The sequence below is a fragment of the Mandrillus leucophaeus genome, unplaced genomic scaffold (assembly GCF_000951045.1).
Source record: "Mandrillus leucophaeus isolate KB7577 unplaced genomic scaffold, Mleu.le_1.0 Scaffold968, whole genome shotgun sequence".
In the NCBI taxonomy this organism is placed as follows: Eukaryota; Metazoa; Chordata; class Mammalia; order Primates; family Cercopithecidae; genus Mandrillus; species Mandrillus leucophaeus.
This window is the reverse complement of record NW_012110563.1, coordinates 1152660-1176802: the sequence shown is the minus strand read 5'-3', so window position 1 is coordinate 1176802 and position 24143 is coordinate 1152660. Positions and strand designations below refer to the sequence as shown.

At 35.8% G+C, this 24143-nt stretch overlaps 1 long non-coding RNA gene across 1 annotated transcript; it reads right to left on the bottom strand.

The window, feature by feature from the left end:
- Positions 1-969: 969 nt before the first annotated feature.
- Positions 970-24114, bottom strand: LOC105532543. The gene is made up of 3 exons (XR_001005001.1): positions 23997-24114; positions 2146-2229; positions 970-1548 (listed from the first exon to the last, which is right to left on the bottom strand). It is a non-coding gene; the product is annotated as an uncharacterized LOC105532543 (long non-coding RNA).
- Between the last annotated feature and the right edge of the window lie 29 nt (positions 24115-24143).

Genomic DNA, 24143 nt, shown 5'->3' with positions numbered 1-24143 from the left:
CATTTGTCCATTTCGACTTTGGTTGCCTGTGCTTGTGGGCAAGAAATTTTTGCCCAGACGAATATCCTACAATGTTTACTCATAGTATTTTCATAGTGAGAGGTCTTAGATTGAAGTGTTTAATCCATTTGATTTGATTTTTGTGTATGATGAGAGATAGGGGTCTAGTTTCATTCTTCTGCATGTGCATCTGCCCTACAGGATATCCCTTCATGATCCTAAGTGGTATATACTGAGTGTTATAAGTGAAAACTTTCCACAAATATGAAATTAATATGTGAGTGTTGAAGGAGAGTGGGAAAATCATGTCTGTTAAATGAATGAAGCTAAAATCTTCATTTTCCTGATGCTTTCATCTTTCTTATCCTTACCACTGACATCACAGAGTACTAGGTAAACATAATAAACATAGTAACAGTTAACATTTGTTGAACAGTCATGACACATCTGTAACCCCCCTAAGCACTTTGAAGTGCTATTATTGCATTTAAACATAACAACACCCCCATCAAGCAGTTATGTCGTTATTTCCATTTTAAACATGAATAAAGGGGACACAGAAAGGTAAAATGACTTTCCCAAGATGGCAACACTAATCATTGGTAGAACTATGATTTGCCCAAGGCAATCTGACTCCACTGGATGCACTTATCCACTAATCTGAAAAAGAGGTGCTGCTGGATCAGAACACATGGGTTATTATCCTCTAGCTAACCTACATTGCAGAGTGAATCAACACCTTAGGTTTTATTCCTAGTGTTCCCTGATAATCTTAAAGGCCACAATCATAAAAATTCCACCTCTCTTTTTGTAGGAAGTCATTGTAGTCATAGTGATATTTTCTAATTAACTCAACATGCAACTAATTTAAGAACTTGAACGCAACAGACTGATTTCAAATTTCAAGAATGAATAAAGAAAATAAACTAGTTTTTCTTGTAGATCTCCAGGTGCTATAAATTCTAAGGATCTTTCTCATCAATTTCTTGAACTAGAAATTAAAGTCTCTTCTCTTTTGTGATGCACTAAAGTTCAATTGCTCTATATAAATGCAATTTGAGGTATTAATAATTGAAAAATAATGTACAAAAGCCAATCATGAGAATGTTGAGGGCTGCCTGTGTGTGTACATATATGTATGCATTTGTGTATATGTGAACTTATAAATACACACCCATAGACCCTGTTTCTCATGCAACCCAAACCCCATTGTGCATTATTCTATTAACTCAATCTGTAAACCTTACCCTCTGATCTTCTCTTGATGTTTTGCATACCCTTTTGTATACCCTTCTGGGATATCCCTGGCTCTTCTACTTCATTGCTGGAAAAAAATTAAGCATTCTCTAGATTTCTGTCAGTAAATTTAAGTTTCTACACTTGGCTACCCCCTTAGCAATATCTAAGCAGAGTTTAACCTAGAAATTTAGAGCAAAAACGTTTTAATACAGGAAATTATTTTGCTGTGCAATATAGGCAGACAGTTCGCCTTCAGAAATTCAGAAATGCAGCTTTTAGAGGGAGGTCAGCATCACTGGTTTCAACTACCTGCAATACAGAAGGAAATAATTTATTTCATAGGGAAAAACATGAAAAGGACTCTTATCTCACACCACACACAGAAATGAATTCCAACTGAACTAAAGACTGAAATGTGAAAAAAAAACCCAAAATTATTAAAATTTTGGAAGATAATATATCATAATGTCATATTTGTGAAGTATTTCTTTAACCAGATTTTTTTAAATGAGCAAAATACAAATATGATCACATTGAAGTTTAAGAACTTCTCTTTATCAAATGTAATACTGAAGACAGTGAAAAGTGAAGCCACCAACTGGGCAACATATTTGCAAACTATTAAAAAAAAAAAAAAAAGATGAACAAATCCTGAATAGGCACTTCACAGCAGAGGAAATAAAAATGACCAATAATTGTGTTAAAATAAGCTCAAATTCATTAGTAGGCATGGAAATGCAAATTAGAACCACAAAAAGATGTCATTTTACCCAATGAATGAAAACTTAAAAGTCTGACAATAACAAGTTTTGCTGACAATAAATTGCTAGTAAGTGAAAGAACTGTTCAAAATTGACATATAATAGTTAAACTAAAACACTGTTAGAAAACAGTTTGTCATCTTACTAGAGTTGAAGATGATTCAGCCATCTTTATTCCAGACACTCCACTGCTAGCATACACTAAAGAGAAGTGTATATTTAAGGAGGGCTGTTTACAATAGGTCAAAATGAGAAGCAATGCAAATGTTAAACAATAGGAGGATTATCTGCTGAGAGCTATCCATGGAATGTAATACTATATAACATAAAAATCATCAAACCATAGCTACAAAATTCAACATAGATATATCTCATAAACTTAAAATTGAATGACCAAACACATTACAGAAGAAAATACAAAGCATGCCTTCATTGATATAAAGTTCAAGAACATGCAAAACTAAACAATTGAGAGGCCATAAAAGTTGTTCACTGTGAAAATCCAAGGCTGCCCTTTAGAGAGGGTAGATATTTAGGAATATCCACTCATGACAAAACTACAGAGACAAAATAATAATAAACATAAAGTTCAACATAAACATATGTTGAACTTTTAACAAAATAATAATAAACATAAAATTCAAGACAGTGGTTACCTCCGGTGGAGAAAAGGAGGGATAGGATTGGACTCACAGCAGAGGGGGAACTCTTGAAAGCTTTCAACTGGTGATGTCCTATTTCTTGAGCTGGAAGGTAGGAATGTGATTGTTTATTTTGTTTAATTCTTAAATTTTACAAAAATTTTATCAATATTATCTTATGTGTATTCAATATTAAATTACAAAATTTAAAAGGACTCTCTGGTTCCACTTCCTCACCTGCATAACCTGGCCTCTCTTACTATTCTTCACTACCAACTGAGTTACCTTTCTTGTATGCAAACATTTCTCTGCTTATAGTTTTACAGTGGTTGTCCATCCCCAACAGGAGTGTACGTAGCATACAAGACTCTGCATAAAGATACAGTCATTAAAATATCATTAATTTTCCAGTTTATCCTCTCCAAATTTGAACTTGGGCACAGACTATTAAACTCAGTGTAGAGGATCAGTGCAACCAGAACTCGACTTTGGAATCTGTACATGATCAGGTATATTCAACAAGTAATTGTCCACTTGATGGAATAATATATAATTCATGTATTCAGATTCTGGTGAAGCATTACTTTTCTTCCACATTTCTTACTTCCAAACCAAGTTTTGTTCTGATTTTTAAAAGAAATAGGCTGACGGGCATGGTGGCTCATGCCTGTAATCCCAGCACTTTGGGAGGCTGAGACAGGTGGATCACCTGAGGTCCGGAGTTTGAGATCAGCCTGGCCAACATGGTGAAATCCCATCTCTACTAAAAATACACAAAATAAGCTGGGTGTTACGGCAGATTCCTGTAATCCCAGCTACTTGGGAGGCTAAGGCAGAAGAATCGCTTGAACCCAGGAGGTAGTGGTTGCAGTGAGCCGAGATCATGGTACTACACTCCAGCTTGGGCAATGAGAGTGAAATTTTGTCAAAAGAAAAGAAAAGAAAAGAAAAGAAAAGAAAAGAAAAGAAAAGAAAAGAAAAGAAAAGAAAAGAGCAATCCGTAACCAGTAAAGATAAATTAGAAATTACAAGGAGAAAAAATATCAATAATCCCATCATTTCCTCTCAACTTTTGTTAATATTTTATTGCACTTCTTTCCTGTTTTTTTCTGTGTCATTATGTGTGTATGTCTTCTCCTATCATGTAGTTTATACATTTTTTTAATCTTGGGTTTTAAACTCATCTTTATTTCAAAACTATTTTACTATTTTAAAAATGTTATTTTAATGGTTTCATAGTAGTCTTAATATACTACAACTTATTTTACCAGTCCTCTACTACTAGATATATGTGTGTGTGTGTGTGTGTATATATATATATATATACACACACCCCTCATAATGATTATACAAAATTGTGCCTAGAGGAAGGGGAAGAGGCAGAGCGGTGACTCAAATGCAAGGGAGAAAGAAGTTTAGAGGAACAGGGTTTCTTTCACTAATTGTGAAGAGAGAGAGAAAACTGTTCTGGACAGAGGACCAGGAAGCTGGATGGAAGAAACTCACCAACCAAGTAGTAGTAGAAAAACGACTGCCCCCACCTGCAGGTCAACAACCCTGGGTACTTTAAACCCTCGTGACTGGGAAGTAGGGACTTAGATCTGCTGGAGATTAGGTGGAAATGATGGTGCCATGATCGGTGAGCTTCTAGTCCTTGACCTGGGCAAAACTAAACTTTTTCCAGAGACTGGGAAAGCAACCCACTGTCAACACTAAAAGTTGTGTGTGTCTTGGATGCCATAAGGCACTCTATTATCCATGCCATGTAAATATGCAGAGACACCTTTGCATCAAATAACATAGCCCTTCTAATAAAAAAACAAAACAAAACACAGTTGTGTGTGTGTGTGTATTTAATATGTTAAATTATATTGAGTCACTCTGATTGAATTATAAACTTTTTCCTCAGGGTCAGAAGTAATGACCATTTTAATAGACTGAACTATATCACCAAAATACTCCCCAAAAAGGTGGTAACAATTTACTTTCCAATTGTGAATATCATACTTTTGATGCCTATTCATAAATTATTTGAGACTATTTTAACTACTTGAGTTATTTTAGGAAAATATTAATTTTAGGCCAACTTATTTCAACATAAATTTGAAGGAACTATGTTGAATAATGAGACGAAAATTATTGTTTTTCTACTATGTTATCTTACAGACAAGTTTTCATTAAACTGGGTTGACTTCACTTGCCAAAGACATTTGATATATCAAATGCAGTCATATGTTCTAAATATAACAGATTACTGCCATGTGCATGAGTTAAGGAACATTGTATTGTGTAAGATGAAAGAACATTTAAAATATATGGTTAAATTTCAAATAATTCATGTTGCATACATGTTCATATTTTAAAGACAGGGAAATAGGAAAATACATAGCTTGGTATTTGAGGTATAATCAGTTTGATGACACCTAAGCCATATTGAAATCTGGTCATATCTCCAAAAGAGTATATTTAAATTCATTGGTAACTCCTCAAAAAGTCTTTACTGGGGAGGAGGAAGCAGAAGCTACATATGGATAGAGATAATAGGATGTCTGGAAACTCATCAGTCTAATATTAAAGGAAGCATTGTGTGCATGACTTCTTGGTGCCTCACTTATAAACTGTGAATAGATAATGAGTGGACAAGCATTTCTACTGATCCTAGTTTTATTCTGTTTGTTATGATTTTTGGCATTAATTTTGACTTTTAAATATATTTTATTGAAATATTATGTTGATTATGGAGTTTTTTAAAACCCTCCTTAAGTTTTGCACTGGTGGCAAGTAAGACACTCAAATTACTCCTGTCTCAGTAGACATGCCCCTGGCTACCTTTTTCTTCCCTTCTTTGTCCAGAAGTTTAGCATAGTCATGTGGCTGCTGAAGTCAGAATTTCCTACTGTATCTTCCAAGCCAAACCTTTCCCCACGGGCTCTTTTTTATGCTTCAAAAGGCCTCCCTCTTTCTCATCTCACAAACATCAAAAGAACTCTTAAATACATTCTATTCCTAGGTGTTCTTCTCCTAGCTGGTTGTAGACAATATAATAGACAATATATTGCACATGAATGTTGAAGGGTCATTATATTACTATTGCTAGGGTAAATTTATGTGTTAAAAAGATTTACCTAGAGATAAACTCTCTTATCTATTTTGACAAAAATATGTATGCTTCTAGTGGTATGATGATAGCTGTGAACAAGACATACAAGATTCCCATTCTCATGGGATTTACCTTATGGAAGATATACAAGCATAAAGATTTGATTAGGATTGATGACATCTCATGCACTTTGGCAAATAATGAGGAAGGAATAATAACAAAAATGCTGGTAACATAGTCAGGACCTATAAACAATCTTGAAAAGATAGGCTTGTCTGATCTGGGTAAGATGGCAGAAAATAAGATAAATGTAAACTGTTGAATTTGAGTTTTAATGATAACTACAGAGAAGGGGCTGTAGCTTAGTGATAACTCATACACTTTGGTACATAGAAACTCAGTAAGAATTGACAGTTTGAAATGATCCCACTCCTAATTCAGATAATATGTAATATGGAGGTGGGTGTTTCCAGGGTTGTTGTTTCAGGGATATAAAACCATTCTTTGGTTTGCTAGGAGTCACAGAACTCAGAAAAGTGGTGATATTCATGGTTATAGTTTATTACAGTAAGTTAGTACACATTAACATCAGTAAAGAAAAAATGTGCATAGGGTAGAGTCCTAGAGAAAACAGGTGCTACCTTCCAGTTGTCCTCTTCTATTGCAGTTACATGGACAATGCTTACTCCTCCCAGCAATAATATGTGACAATACATACAAAGTGTTGCCAACTAAGGAAGCTCACTTGAGCATTTGTGTACAGAGTTGTTTTAGGGGTTGGTCACATAGGCACAGAGTGCTTGCCTGATAGACTTTAGTTACTTGTTCTCTAGTCTTTCCAGATGTCAAGCTGATAATATGTGATCCAAAGCCCCAGGTATACAATGATACTCTCATTAAGCAGGATATACCACGGGACTAGAAGTTATCCCCCAGAACCCCCAAGACCAGTTATTTTATTTATTCATTCATTTATTTATTTTTGTAATGAACAGAATTTTAACACTCTGAGTCTGGTGAGTTAATCTTTTACTGCACAGTTGCTTAATTTAGCAGGACAAAAAATGTCATAAAGGAACCAGGACCATCTTTCCACTCCATCATTCTTGGTATTCCTGTGATGTCTCTTTGCATAATTGTAAATGGCTGAAACAATTCCAAGCATTACATGAAGATATAACAACTATTGTTGAAGTTGATGGGGTACCTTCCTTTATCAAACTAGAAAACCTATCCAAGAAGCTTCAAGAAAAATTGTCCTCAACCATTGTAACTCAGGCTAATCATGATATACCCCATGGACTGAGGGGACTGTTACCTTTCCAGAGCACACTGGAGAGTAAATGCCTGAACACAATTCAGGTTCTACTAGTTAGGAAGAAGAGGGCAAAAGAATGGTCACTGGGTTCCAAAACTATCTGCCACAACCAATCCATGTTTTCACAGGAATCAAAACTGAATAAGTCAGAAGTTATAGGAATATCAAGCTCAATTTAGTATAATGAAAAACACTGGATTCACACACTACTTTTTATGTATTCTTAATGTAGCACCTATTACATTGTATTCAAATTATCTTTCCATGAAATGGTATTTACAGCTATGCTTTGAGGTTCTCAAGAACAGGGACAAGTCATATTTCTATGACTAACCCTTAACATACATTAAACATTAAATAAATCGTTGATGAGAACATAAATGAATTAACAGAGTAGTCCGAAAAATAAATAGGGATACTGTGGCAGTAGGTGACTTCTTCATCATTCACTTGATAAGATACAAGAAATAAGTCAGGTATTAAAATGGGTGCTGATACAAAATAACCTTTACATATGCTTCTAATACTAGATATTTTAAAAATGGAATTGCTAGATCATGAGAATAAATTGGTTTCTAGTGCTAATAATGTACTTCCTTTTCTTGTATTACCACCCCCAAATAATAATACTAATGAAAACATAATACTTAAAGAGCATCTTATTTAATGACTCTGTGAGAAATCAGGACAGGCAATAATCAGCTTATATAGATAAGAAAATTGAGGCTATGAGGTCTTAAGTAACTTCTCCAAACTCACACAACTTATTAAAGTAGAGGAGCTGTTACAGGAAAGCAGTCCTGATTCAGACCCCAAGAGATGGTTCTGAGACTTCACACAAGAAAGAATTCAGGACGAGACCATACGGTAAAGTGAAAGCAAGTTTATTAAGAAAGTAAAGGAATAAAAGAATGGCTACTCCATAGGCATAGCAGTGGCATGGACTGTTTGACCAAGAATACTTATATTTATTTATTGATTACATGCTAAGCAAGGGGTGAATTATTCATGAGTTTTCTGGGAAAGGGTTGGACAATTCCAAGAACTTGGGGTTCTCCCCTTTTTAAGTCATATAGGGTAATTACCTGACACAGTCATGGCATTTGTAAACCTTTATGGTGCTTGTGGGAGTGTCTTTCAGCATACTATTGCATTATAATTAGCATATAATGAGCAGTCAGGAAGACCACAGGTCACCATCTTGGTTTTGGTGGGTTTGGGTTGGCTTCTCTACCACAACCTATTTTATCATCAAGATCTTTGTGACCTGTATCTTGTGTTGACCTCCTATCTCATCCTGTGACTAAGAATGCCTAACCTCCTGTGAATGCAGCCCAGTAGGTCTCAGCCTTATTTTACCCAACCCCTATTCAAGATGGAGTCACTCTGGTTTAAACACTTCTGACAGAGCCAGGAACATAACCCAAATAACCTGATTCCAGAATTCTTACCCCTAACCACTACACTTTACAGTATTGACTCACTCTTTCTTGCCCATGTTCTTTACTTCCTTTCCCTGGGCCATCAAACATTCTTCCTGAAATCTAAAAAACATAATCTCTATTTTTTATTTTATTTTTATTTTTTGAGACATAGTCTCGCTCTTGTCACCGAGGCTGGAGTCCAATGGCATGATCTCGGCTCACTGCAACCTCTGTCTTCCGGGTTCAACCAATTCTCCTGCTTCAGCCTTCCAAGTAGCTGGGATTATAGGCACCTGCCACCACACCTGGCTAATTTTTGTATTTTTAGTAGAGACAGGGTTACACTATGTTGGCCACGCTGGTCTCTAACTCCTGACCTCTGATGATCCACCTGTCTTGGCCTCCCAAAGTGTTGGGATTACAGGCATGAACCACCACGCCTGGCCTATCTCTACTCTTAAAAGATAATTATACATAAAAAGTCTTTCAAAAATCTCCACTTCACATAACTGCTGGATTAACTCACACACTCCATTATTCTATAAGACCTACAAAACTGTAGGAGAGAAAAACATAGTTTTCTCTAGCCCTTATAATTCTTGAGACTTCTCTGTAACAAAAGACAGATTAACAAAATGTGAAAGGAAAAAAAGTCTTGGGACCCTAAAATCTCTAGGTTAAAGGGAAAAGTCTAGCTGGGAACTGCTTAGGGCAAACCTGTCTCCTATTCTACTCAAAGCCATCTCTCTGATCACTGACATAAATGCATATCTATTACCTCCTTTGGTGAGGCTAACCAGAAACTCAAAAGAATGCAACCATTTGTCTCTTATGTATCTATGGCCTGCAAGGCCCCTCCCTGCTTCAAGTTGGCGCACCTTTTCAGACCAAAGTGTTCATCTTATATATGTTGACTGATGTCTCACATCTCCCTAAAGTGTATAAAACCAAGCAGTGCTCTCATTACCAGAAAGGGATCTCAATCCACACCACAAGAGAGGGTTCCTGGTTCGTGCATAAGAAAGAATTCAGGGTGAGTCCATAGTGTAAAGCAAAAGCAAGTTTATTAAGAAAGTAAAGTGGTGAAAGAATGGCTACTCCATAGACAGAGTAGGGCATTCTCGAAAGTAACAGGAAGATACGGCGAGATGAGCTCTGCTACAAGAATTTGTGATAAAGGATTTATTTTCTTAATTACTATATTTTGCAAGAATTGATATTATTATCTTTAAAGCAAAATTAAGAATGTTTCTGTTCTCAAGATTCAGGATATCAGGACATTCCTAAGTCTGGGTCTCTTTAGTGAATGCTATCAATCTGTTCCCTTTACCATGAATATCTAGAGGCTGGGAATACCTAACTATCTGGCAATGCAGCCCAGCAAGTTTCAGCCTCATTTTCCTAGCCCTTACTCAAGATGGAGTCACTCTGGTTCAAACGCCTCTGACACTCTGGTCACTTTGGGCATATTTCATCAGGATCACCTGAAGCGGTTTCACAGGCATGCATCCTCAACTTTGGCAAAATAAACTTTCTAAATTAACTGAGAGCTGTCTCAGATATTCAGGGTTCACAAAGAGAAAAACAAACAAGTTTTTTTTTTTTTAAACATATATTGCAGATATATATGAGAGAAAACCCAGAGAAATGAGTCCATTTCTAAGTAAGTCACAAATAAAGGGTTTAAACTTCATGCTTAGATTTCATTTGCTAAAACAAAAAAAGAAGGGTGTGGGGAAAACCCACAAAAACCCATCTATGGACAGATGGCCAGGAAGAGCACAGATGGCCAGGAAAAGCACATTTGTTATGCAGATTTAAGTCTAATCCCTCTCCATTCATTCATTCCCCTCTTGCTGTTGCAGAGAAAGGGAGACATTCTTACAAGTGTAATTTCCTTTATAGATGTAAATTTCTCTTACAAAAGGGTAACTTTTCAAAGTTAGTCCTGTGCCTACATTTTCTCAAAATAACCAGTTCAAAATAATCAATGTGCCAAAGAGGCATATTTTGGGGTCATATTTTGGCCTCCTGCAGTCATGTTTTGGTGTAGTATATCCTGAGACCCAATAGTATAATGTAGAGCAAACACAAAGTACCTCTGCTTCCACTGCCCAGATGTGCTTATCAATATCTTCTCAAACGTGTTATAACAACATTATTTATTATTGAAGAATGTAGTTAAGCTAAAATAACCTAAAATGATAAAGAATGAATATAAAAAGAAAGAAAAGCATCTTTAAAATTATGTAAATTAAGCTTTAAAAAACTTGAGAAGTGTGGGTTGTCCCAAAACAATTACTGTTGAATTAGATGGGTCTCAGATTGTGGTGAAATATGGGAGCAGGAGGAGAGAAAGGAATAAGTCTAAAAAAAATCTATATTCATATTGTTTTGTGCTGCCAAGTCTGTCCTGCAGACTCTGGCTGAGCGATGGATGAAAGAATTACACTGACCCAGGCATTTTACCTGACAGCTTGGCTAGGGGACTGTACCCCTACGAACCGCTGACGAGAGTGTAGTGCAGCCACCGAGAGAGTGCAGCCCCAATAAGCTAGTACCACTCACATTTATTTAGTAAAGATTTAATGAAAAAGGCTTGGAGCAAACACAATTTGTGGGTAATAACCATAGTCACCACCCTCCCCAGTAGAGGGCAGTCCTGCATGCAAATGAGCAAAGGCTGGTTTCTGGAAACAGGAGTAAACAAATTTATCTAGATAAGTTCCTTTACATTCCTTTGTTTTCTACCCTTTGCTCTCAGGGTCCGGATAAGAGAATTTGGCTGCCTTCAGGCAAATTTTCTTTTGAAGCTTTTGCAAAACCTCCTGGCCTTCCAAGAAGGTTTGTGTCTTTCCCTATAACTTTTTATAACTTTTCCCACCACCCTGACCAATCTCCTACAGTTTTGTAAATGTAGATCTATTTCACATTAAATAAACCAAAAATGGAAATCGTAGATGGTAAATTATGGGAGTGATTTATTAAAAAAAGAAAAACAAAAAACCTGGGGATGTTAATTAGGAAGCCATATTTATAAAGGAGGGCTTGGTACTACATCAAAAACTGGCAGTAGTTCCTATAATTTTCATTTATTATTTAAGATAATTTTAATTTATTTATGTAACTACCTTTAAAATCAAGAGCTATTACAAATTCCAATGGTTGGTGATAAAGGTATTTTCTAGAGACATCTGCATTTCAACAGGAATTTCTGGAGACAGAAAAGTAAGGACTTTTCTCACAGAAGAATTTTAAAACTAGGGAAAAGGGATGGGACCATTATAGGTCTGGAGCATTCTGTCATACTGAAACACACCGAACACACATTCACAGAGTTGTGAATCTGAATGCTTTCCTCTAGAAGATATTTAATGTGACAACAAGAGCGTAATCATTCCTTGTGAGAGGCCAGCTCTGTTTATCTCACAGGGTCCTGGCAAATGCCTGTTTTCTCACTAAGAGAGTACAGAGTTGTGATCAGTGCAGTGGGTCCTAGCAACCAGAGGTCATGCCAAATGTTTGAAAGACAGCTTATTTTATTAAAAAGGCATGCTTCCTCTTGATTTCCTTCTGGGATAAATCTACTTAACTGAATATAATACAAGCTAGAAATATTTCAAAATGTCAAATTGTTGTTAAAATGTATTCGAGTGGAATATTCATGAGAAAATATGCCCTTTAATTAATGTTATATTGGCTGAATATTTCCTATCCTAAATTTTTCTATCCCTTTCTATTATCTTTAACTGAATTATGACATGCATGAATAAATGGCAGGGAAAAAAAGGATAAAACTTTTTCTAATCTTTTATTTCTCAAAGATTCAATTCCCTGTATTTCCCACCATTATCTGCTTCACAGCAGAGTATCTAAATATCTATGCTTCTTGTTAAAAGTAATAGGAAGATTACTGTGTACATAAAGGCAACAAGGCCTACAAGGCTCTTTCAAATGTTCAGCTCAATTAACACTTGAAATTCTACCAGAAAAGTAAAAATGTATGTGGGAGGAAAGACAAGTAGGTAGAATATTTGTTAAGCTAGAAAATCACTTGACAATTGAAATATTACACTTGGAGAAAAGGAATCAACTCAAATTGAGAAACAGGAGATCTTAGGTGTTGTTTCTTAAGCTTCTTTTAGCATAGGGCAGAAAAATAAAACAATATAGCAAATAAAATTGGTCAATATGTGAGTGTCATTAATACAGATTGCCTTTAAAGTGGAAGAGAGTTGTGAATCTGAATGCTCTCCATTAGACAATATTCAGTGTGACATCAATGACTTTATCCTGAATTGTACATTGACAAAGTGGGACATGGTTTAGGTTATAAAAGTGAAAAAAGTCGATGGGAGCTAAAAGAAGGATATAATTCTTCTGACACAAGTTCCAACATCATTGTGCTGCTGGTCAGAGGCAATGTACTTGTGGTAGCCAGAACTAAAAGGACAGTTGGAAAGAGCATTTTATCTATATACCCAAAACATTTACCAAAGCAAAATTTGAGACCAATATTTACTAAAAATCAGTATGCAGTTGATGTTGAACCATACGCAATCTAGTAAAGTGATATATAGCCATACTGAGCCTATACATTTATTTTAGTTATTAATTCCTGAAACATCAAATGTATACATAGTCACATACAAATTGAGATAGTAGTTTGTTAGGACTTGTTTCTCAAGAACAGGTCACAAAGATGACACTGATAAAACAGGATATGGTAAAGAAACTGGCAGAAATCAGTCAGAATCAAGATGGTGATGAAAGCAATGTCTAGCTGTCCTCCCTGCTCATTTTACTCCTGGCATGTTAATAGAAACACCCAAAAGTGCCATGACAGTTTGCAGATGCTATGGCAATTCCCAGAAATTACCCTAGATAGTCTAAAAAGGGCAGGAACCCTTGATTCTGGGAACTCCCTACCCCTTTCCTGAAAAACTCGTAATTGACCCCTTGTTTATCATATGATCGAAAATAACCATTAAAAATAGACAACTAGCAGTTCTTAGGGCGACTCTGCCTATGGGGTAACTGCCATTTTATTCCTTCACGTTTTAATAGACTGGCTTTCACTTTACTCTTGAATTCTTTCCTGCTCGAATCCAAGAACCTGCATGACCTCCCAGGCTGAAACTCTAATTTTGGGGTTCATCTTGTGACAAGCTGACCTCCTCTTGTCAATTCAAAGTCAAATATAATCTATTTAAACCTGCATCTACTATATACCTCTAATTGTGTAATAATTGGAATGTTTCTCTTGAATTTTATCATGCATAATCCAGTTGCACTATTCTTTTGTGAACTCTATGACATTTAAAAAAAATTTAAGAACCACTGCTGTAGATGGAATAAATAAAAATCTAATTTTTTTAAAGTGAAGGATCTTCTGTAGCAAAACAGGAAACTAGAATTGCGACTTTGAATTCATAAAACTTCTGTGCAGCAAAAGACTCCAAAAAAAGGAAAAGATAAATTATAGATTACACAAAATATCTGCAACTTTTATGACATATATAAGGTTAACAAAACTAATATTAACAATAGACAAAGAACTTCAAGGAGAAAGACCCCAAAATAAATGCAAATGCCAACAAACACATTAAAATGAGTCCTCAAACCCCAGGCCACAGACTAGTAGCAGTCTGTGACCTGTTAGAAACCAGTCCACACAGCAGGAGGTGACTGGTGGGTAAGCAAGCATTATTGCCTGAGCTCTGCCTCCTGATCCTTGTCGGATCAGCCAAGGTATTAGATTCTCGTAGGAGTGTGAACCTTATTGTCAACTGTGCATGCGAGGGATCTAGGTTGCACACTTCTTATGAGAATCTAATGCCTGATGATCTGAGGTGGAATAGTTTCATCACAAAACCATCCGCAACCCCCACCTCACACCATGGAAAAATTGTCTTCCGTAAAACCAGTCCCTTGTGCCAAAAAGGTTTGGGACTGCTGCATTAAAAGATACTCAATCTCACTTGTAGTCTGATAAATAAAAGTTAAAACAATTTCCAATATATTAAGTTTGGCTGAAATTATATAAGATTTTTTTTTAAACTGCTAGTAGTATTGGTGAGAATGTAAGAAAATGTGCACTTTGTGTAGTATGGTAGGAACATAAGTTGTTGGCAATATGTCTAAAAATAAGGGTACATAACCTACACCACAAAAGTTCCACTGCTGAGAGTTCAGCCCACAAAATAAAAGCATCAGCACTTAACACGTTTTTCTTTTTTTTGTTTTGTTTTGTTTTTGGTTTTTTGGGTTTTTTTGAGATGGAGTTTCATTTTGTTGCCCAGGCTGAAGTGCAGAGGCACAATCTCAGCTCACTGCAACCTCCACCTCCTGGGTTCAAGTGATTCTCTTGCCTCAGCCTCCCGAGTAGCTGAGACTACAATTGTGCACTACCACGCCTGGCTAATGTTTTTGTATTTTTAGTAGGGATAGGGTTTTACCAGGTTGGCCAGACTGGTCTCAAACTCCTGACCTCAAGTGATCTGCCTGCCTCACCCTCCCAAAATGCTGGGATTACAGGCAGGAGCCATTGCGCACACTCTTAAAAATGTTTTTTATAGAATTAATCGTATTGTTAAATAAATACATGAATAAAAAAGTAATATAATTAACATGAATGTCCATCTAGAAAAATGTCTAAATACCTGGTGGTATTTTGATATGCAGCTATCAAAAGAAGTTAGTTAGATTTTAATCTATTGACCTAGAAGACTATCTGCAGTATGCATGAGATTCTATCTTGATTTAAAACAAATTCTCTCCAAACAACAACAAAAAAAAGTGTTTGGCACCCACATAAAATATTCATAGCTTTATGAGCTTTGTGGGAAACAATGACCATATCTGTCTGCTACTCTGAAGCCAAGAGTAAGGGCAAAAGACTGCAGAAAAACAGAACAGTAACAGAGAAATGAACCTGAATTCTTGATTTTTTTTCTTCACACAAAACAAGTCTAGAAACAAGTACTAAGGCTAGAGCATGGCTTAAAGAAGACTTGAGTATCTCAGATACACCTATCTTTCTGCTTCACCATTCTGAATGGGATGTTTGTCCTAATGGCTTATGGTGTCTTGCATTTGCGTTCCAGAAAGAAAAGTAAAAGGGTGAGGGGCAAAGAGCCTCCACTTGTGCAGTTTGTCTTTTTATTCAGGACAGAGTGCCCTCTCCAGGGACTCAGTAAGACAAAAGGTGGGGAAATGGGTAATTTGATTGATCAACTACTTGTATTGTTATAAAATTACAATACATGTCAGTGGGTAATCAATGTACATACTAGAAATAAAAAAATATGACTCAAAACCTACAATAGGAAGGGTGCAGTGACTCTTGACTAACTCCAGGGCTTTGAGAGGTAGAGGTAGAAGGATCACTTGAGGCCAGGAGTTCAAGACCAGTCTGAGCAATATAATGAGACCTACCTCTGCAAAAAAAATAAATAATTAGAAAGGCATGATTTGTGCCTATAGTTCTAGCTACTCAGGAAGCTGAGGTGGGAGGATTGCTTGAGCCCAGGAGTTCAAGACTGTAGTGAGCTATGATTGCACCACTGCACTCCAGCCTGGGTATATAAAAATATTTGATTCTTTGATGATTTATGTAAAATGATTTTTATAAAGAATTCAGATATATATATACACACACACACACATACACATATATCATATGTATTGCATATATTCCTAATTTTCTATATATCTTCTCTCTTCATCTCTCCTTCTGTTTCTAGATAGATGATAGATAGACAGATACACAGTATATAACTATTTATGTTTTATTTTCAGCAAAAGTCCCAAAACACTAGGTGCCAATCAGTTCCATATTTCCAAGGAAGGTGCCAGACTACCTACAAAATAATTGCAAATGAGTTTTTAAATCACGGTTTATGAGACATGGTTTTGTATTTCTTGACTCTCCCCTGCCTCAAAAGACATGAGACTGAAAAAGAATACTGAGAGCCTATGCCAACCAAACCTCATTATTGAGAGGACAGAAGGTATATTTTTCCAACATCTCAAGCCTAGCTAGGAAAAAGCGTCTTCCAATAGCACCTCTTGAAGGAGCTTGGTATGGGTTTCCTGAGGACTGGGGACACAGTGGACTGGTGTCACATTCACAACGTGAAACAAGAAGATGTCAGTGACAACCTAATGAATGGGAAAGAAGCCTAAGTAGAGAAACAGAGGAAGCCCATTCTAGCCTCTTTGTATAGCAAGCAACCTGTGTTAAGTAAGAGTGGAGAGAAGATAGAAATTTAAAGTTGACAGCATTTTTTTTTTCTTATTGCACTGAACTGCACATGCAATTACTGAACTGAGATGTTTCCATGACTAGAAGATGGATGTAAGATCAACTGGTAAAGTGACAAGATTTGCTCGAGATTTTTTCCAAATATAAGAAAGAAACAGTTCTTCAGAGCAGTTTTCAATAGGCAGTCAGTAAAAAGAATAAAGCTTGTTAAATAGTATCTCACGTGTCCTTTTGAGGGTGTACATACATGTAAATATTCTTACACAGGAATAGAATTCTGTAGAAAGATATACAAGAGAATAGTAACAGTAATTGCCTATGGAAAAGGAAAAGAAGGGATAAGATGGAAGAGGGATCTTCACTGTCCATTCTTTGGACTCCAAATTGTTTACTTTGGGCATTTATTACTTAGGAAAAATTGATTAGGTCACTGACATTCTGCAGCAACTCTGATTTATCTTTATAAACATCAATTATAAATTATGTAATCATGTTGAAAAGTAGCAAGTTCTGATCAATAGAATACCAATAAAAGGAGCTAGTTAGAAAGTTTGAAGATCCTGAATTTGCATTTTCTTTGAAACCTGAAGTGTTATCTACTTTTTAATCAAACTTATCTAGGGGATTGAAAACTGGAAAAAAAATTATCATTTCACGGATTTATTTTGTGGTTGAAATTTTCTGTCTTGAATACAGCTAACACATAGACTTTGACAAAACAAGAGTTTTATTTCTACTCACTTATACTATTCCTTAACTACTACCAGTACCACCACTAAAGACAAATAAAGACAGACAGATACTTTTCAGGTTTACAGGAGGATACTTTACAGGTTATTTATCCTTGACTTACTCTTACTTAAATTAACAATTAACCTGAAAGTTCCGTGCTCTGTTATAATCATGATACAAAATATCAGTCAGTAAGAAAACTACCCCATGTTTTTCCCACAAATTTTTGCAAAGCATTGGGGTACAAAGGTTGCTCTGAAATTATATGAACTAATAAATTTTGCAGCTTTTTTTTCCATAGACATATTAAATTTAATTCATGGGAAATTTTCTGCAACATTATACTATTGATATGTACTGGAGAAACTTATCCCAATTACTGTTTTTAATTTAATGAATTACTCTTTCCATGACTATATTTTGTTGTTATTTTGTTTAGGTTTATAGGACACTAATGCCTCAAGTTTGTTCACCCACAGCGGAGGACTCTATCTTGATTATCAAAGTTAAAATGCTCTTACTTTTTAGAGTCAAAATAACTCATAAAATAATTTACTGATATGGCAGTCAACTTCCTCCATTCATTCACAGAATCTATGTCCTTTTGAGTTGACTTTAATTTTCCTCTGGAATAATGTCAATCTCTGTTTATGAGAATTCCACTGTGATCTCCAGTGTTCCAGGGATCAGCAAACTAATAACCCTGCCTAATCACTGCTAATGTTGTCCTATTATCCCCATATCACCAAGATTTTTTTCTGCTTCCTTCATGTTGCTTATTTATGGGAAAGGAAAAATTATGGACAAGTCAAAATAATATACAAGAAATTATGAAATATTTTCCTTTATAGCAAGTGCTTATAAATGAATTTCACATTTTCCCAATTTTAATTATTACTGAATTGTGCATACAATCTTAAGATGCTGACTCATAATCTTTCAAGAGTTTTTGCATCCCTTCAAGATCCAAGGTTCTAGGTTACAAAACCACTGGTATAAAAAACATAGGCTTCATGATCTAAGATCATGGTTTCATGCTGGTCTGGCATTTCGGAGGCTGAGCTAATGTCTTAACCACTTAGGGCTGCATTTTTTCATCTACAAAATTAGGGCCATATGCCCTGATTTAAAGTATGTTGCTGACAGAATTAAAACCAGTGGCACGTATAAAGTGTTGGTGTTCAGTAAATGTTATTTTGCATCATTTTACATGTGCACCTCATTAAATCCCCATAGCAAACTTGTAAAGTCGGTACTATTAGTCTCCTAATTAAGAAAAGAGAAAGTGGCAGAGCCTGGCCAGATCTCAGTTGAGTTCATTGAGCTTTCAAATCAGTACAGGGACTAGTTTAGGAAACACAAAGAATATACTTCCATGGATGGACATAAGTTGTTACAAGTTGAACCTGTGGGAAAAAAACATTCATCTTCATTTTTTCATATCTAACTATAAATGTAAACTACATTAAACATTCAAAATCCTATCAGATTCTATGCCCTCTTTTATAACAGTAGTTTATAGTTTGCAACACTCCCTCTAATATCCTGAAATAAAATCTTCAGATAACAGACTGAAACCCATAAATTCAAAAAGTATATCTTTATATGATACTCCACTGTAATATAAATTTTAAAATGTAATTATTAATTTGTAGTTCAAGATAAAATGCTCAGGTTCCCCTATTTGTAGAATCACTGGGATTGTGACAGCTACCGATGCAGACCTACTGAAGCCTACTTAACCTGAAGCATATAATATTTCTCCCTAAGTCCAAGAACTCTACCTCATTTGCTTTTATTTTTTAATTAAAACTTTATTTTAAGATAATTATATATTAACAAGCTTTTGCAAGAATAATACAGCTAAATCTCCTACACCTTTCACCCAATTTCCAGGAACATCTTGCAGAACTATAGCAAAGTAATACACCAGGATTGACATTGATACAGTTAAGATAGAGAACATTTCCATTATCAGGAGAATCCCTTATGTTGCTCTTTTATAGGAATTTTCACTTCCTTCCCATCTCACCTACTCCTTAATCTCTACCAACTACTAATCTGTGTTCCACTTCTATAACTTTGTTACCTCAAGAATGTTATAGAAATGAAATCTTACCATACGTAACCTTTTGGTATTGGCTTTTTGCGAGGCCAGTGTAATTTTCTGGAGATTTATCCAGGTCTACTGCATGAATTGTTCAAGAACATCTGCTTGTTTGTTTCCGATGTTGGGCTATAATGAATAAGGCTGTATCATGAAGAGGTTTTTGCTTGAAAATAAATTTTCATTTACCTGGGAAAAATGCCCCAAGAGTGCAATTGCTGGTTAAAATTTACCAAGTTTTACTTTTATGGATTATGCTTTTGATATCAACTCTAGGAATTCTTTGCCTAATCCTATATACTGCAGTTTTTTTCTCTTATATTTTGGTAATAATTGTATGCTTTCATTGAAATTTGTAGTCATTTTAATTTAATTTTTCCAAAAGGTGTAAGAGATAGATTGAAGTTTATTTACCTATTGACCAATGGGTGTCCTATTGCCCCAACACAATTTGCCAAAAAGGTTATCTCTCTCCATTGATTACTGTAGCTATACATCAAGGCTTGAAATCAAGTAGACCGATCCTCCTACTTTATTCTTTTTCAAAATTGTTTTAGCTAATCTTCATCTCTTGATGTGTAAGAGTTTTATGACTTTGCAGACCAAAAAAAAGGGGGAGAGAGGGAAGATAATATTTACTTTGAAAGGTGATTGTGACTATGTGGTTATGTAGATTTAAATACATATGAAGTTCTTAATACAGTAGCTGGCATGTAATGTAGACACTTAGCTTCCTTCCTATTAGTTCCGAACCAACTATCAGAAACCCTTCAAAAACAAATCAAGCACAAAAATGCACCTTTCTTTCCCCAAAATATTATGCTCTCAGTTTTACATAAATTTGTTATACATACAACTGGGTAAGATATCTGCGTTACGTAGGAAATATATGCAAAAGAAACAACGCTCAAAAAGAACCAGCTGCAACTCCCACTACATCTGTTGGTAGGAAATAGTTTCTGTCTCCTTCTCACCTCATCAATTTGATAGTAAAAAAGCTCTGGTAAAAACTGCAGTTGATTGGGAAAGTTTAATCTTATTCAAACATCAACAGAATTGTCTGATGCTCAACTAAAATTGATCAAGACAGACATTCAATACCAAAAAATACAGTGGTTACAAATATTATCCCACTCATCAGAACCTGTTTCTGAATAAGGTAATTGTGATCGCTGGAAAAGTGTTCCATTCCACCTTAACTGTACTGGCTTCCTTGCTATTCTTCCCAGTTTCCAGGTATGCTAGAGGAGGATTGGGGCCTTTGTTCAGGCTGGAATCTTCCTCCCTCCCACCAGACGTGTCTCCCACCACATGGCTCTATCCTTCATCCCCTTCAAGTGTTACTCAAATGTCATCTTCTCAGGAAGGCCTTGTGTGATTAGTTTATTGAAACTATTCCACTCAACTCCTATGTCTAACACTATTCAGTCTGCTTTCCTGCTTCATTTTTCTTCTTGGCTCCTAGTACTATTTAATTTGGAATATGTATATGTGACATATTTGGCTAGATTACTTCACCCATTAGCATGTAAACTCCATGAAGGCCTTTATTTTATTGCAGTATTTTCTGCACCTAGAACAGTATTGGTATACACCAGTCACTTAAATACCTGTTCAATGAATGATGTAGAGAGGGTTCAAAAAGCATTGGAGAATGTCATGGCTTCACTGTTTTGAATTGTAATACTTTAAATAAAAGATCAATGGAAACATTAACAGGAAAGATCTTAACATCAATTTTCTTCCAGGAGAATTTAAACATAAACATATACAAATAGATAAGCATATGCTTTACAAATTCTCCCATTCCCTTCTCTAAACCTCAACCCACTCTCTCTGCCACTCTCCCCTAAAAAAATGAGGGATTAACAAAAAGGTAAACACACTGTGTCCATAGGCCTTTTTCCCTCATCCGACTGCTCAGATCCCAAATTTTAGAGTCTTTCACGAATCATCTTTTTCTCATTGCTTCCCACTGTCTCCACTGCTATTACCCCTTTAAGCCACAATAAGTCCTTGCCTAAAATATGGCCAACTGTCTGCTAACTGGTTTCCCTCTTCCAAATTTGACCTGCTACAATCTTTACTTCCAAATCAGCTACAATGCAATGGACTGGATTGTCTCCCCACTAAATTCATATGCTGAAACCCTGACCCCTAATGTGAGATAGGGACATTATGGAACTAACTCAGATTTAATGAGGTCACAAGGCAAGGGCCCTTATGAGACGAAACACCAAAGAGGTTGTTTTCTCTTCACCCTATGAGGACACAAGGAGAAGGTAGCTGTCTGCAAGTCAGGAGGAAAGCCCTCACCAGATTCTGATCATATTGGCATGCTCATCTTGGACTTCTAGCTTCCAGAATATAAGAAAATAAATGTCTGTTGTTCAAGTCACCCAGTATGTAGCATTTTGTTGTGGAAGCCCAAGCCAACTAATATGCTGAGAAATTCTTTTAAAAACCTAAGTCACACCATGACGGTCTTCTGAGTAGAACCCTCCAATGACTCTCCAGTCTTAATCCTAGCAATTGCCTTCAGGAGCCTTTAGTTTCTGGCTCTTTTCCTTTCTAGCCCCATTTCCTACTACGTTGCCCACCCATCATTCCTTTCAACCACACTGGCCAATTACCTAACTCTTGAACGCATCAGGCATGTTTCCATCTCACGGCCCTATACTAGCTGCTCTTTCTAGAACAGCATTCATTGATACTGGTATGGTTCACTCCTCACTTCCTTCAAACCTTTGCTAGATGAATGTTTTCCTTTCAATAAGCATTGCAAACAACACTCCTCACCTGCCCCCACCCCCACCAAATACACTGCTCTGATGATCTTCACTTCTCTAGCTGTTTTTTTTCCCCTGTGTGTTTATCCCCTTTTAACACATCATATAATTTACTACTATGATTATATTTTATTGTCTGTCTCCCTGTTAAGAGTGTAAACTTTTGTTTGCTTGGTTCATTAACTATCCTGAGCACTTGGATCACTGCCTAACATATAAAAGACACTCAATAAAATCCATTAAGTAAAACCGACTGAGAGGCCAGCAGCCTGGGTTCCAGTCTCAATACTGCCCCTACCATGCTATATTACTTTGGCTTTATGTCTGTTTCCTTGTGTGTAACATAAAATCTTTGGACCATATTAGATAGCCTTCTTTCCATGGCTCTGACTCAGTCCTTTCTCATAGATAGGCTGTTCTGTTCATTGCTAGTCTTACTCGACCTTTCCTCTGGCCCAGACTGCTCCACCCTTCATTAAGTATACTTTCTTTCCCACAGCCTCATTCCTTGGTTCATAATGTTGATAATCAGTAAGTATTGAATAAATTGAAGTTATTTTGATTCACTCACAAAAAGCCATAAAGGCACTTTCTGACAGGATTATGTCTTTTGGTGTTAATTGGTCTCTAGCTCTAATTTCTAATCCTAAAATCAATGCTGTAATACTATAAGTATTTAAAAAATATCAACCTAGGATTTCTATGGTACATTCTCAAGCAGCGTATTTATTACTTATTTACACGAAAACCTGTCACTTCGACTTAGATAACATTGAGTACCTCACTTTTACTCTTTAAATATTAAATTTCGGTTTTAAAGATCTCAAGTCTTCATGTCCTCCTTTTGTTAATAACGTAGAACGGATATTTTAGATTCCATTAGCAACTTCTCACTGAAGATATTAATGAAACTGAAGTATTGTATTTTACTTCTAAAGGTCAGTTTAATAGACTTGTAGTTTCAAAGTTAAACCGTACCATCTGTTTTGACTTAAAAATATAAATTCTTTTTAGCAACAAGACATTTGGGTTTTAATACTCTAAAGAATTATTACAACAAATCCAAATTAATATTCTAGTTCCTAATTATAGAAGAGTGAATCAATAAATTAGATTACCCAAAATAAGATGAGATTTTGGTGATTTTTTTTAGCATATATTTACTGAGCACCCATTATGCACAGGTATTGATTTGTTGCTTAATATTAAAAATTAAATCAGTCCCTTTTTAAGAGGCTCACAGATTAGTAAGAACAACTCGTGTTGAATTTACAATGGTTTTAACACAAGGCAAAATTTAAACACAATTCTTTAATAGTTTTATTTCCTTTTTCTGTCTTCCCCAGTTAAATCCAAGTAAAAATACGCCCCTCTTTCAAAATAAATATCATTAAACAAATTATCTGTATTTAAGCACAGATAAATATATAGAATTATTTTCCCAAAGATTAGTAGTAGGTCACGAGTGATGCTTGCATAATTTTTAAATATAATCAAGTATACTGAAAAACATGCTAGTAATGTATTTCCAAAAATAAGTTTCTATTCCTAGAACTAAAACTGAAAAGAAGTGTTGTGAGACACACAAATGAAGCCAATACGTTTAACCAAGGGCCTGCCATTTTCCTGCAAGATGTTCCCAAACAGTTCCTGGAAAGGGAGGTTGCCCTATAGGGTCCTACAAGTAACCTAGGTGGCAGCATCTCCCACCAGCGTAAGGCCTAAGCACACAAGCTCTTCCTTCCATCTACAAACGCAGGAAACCG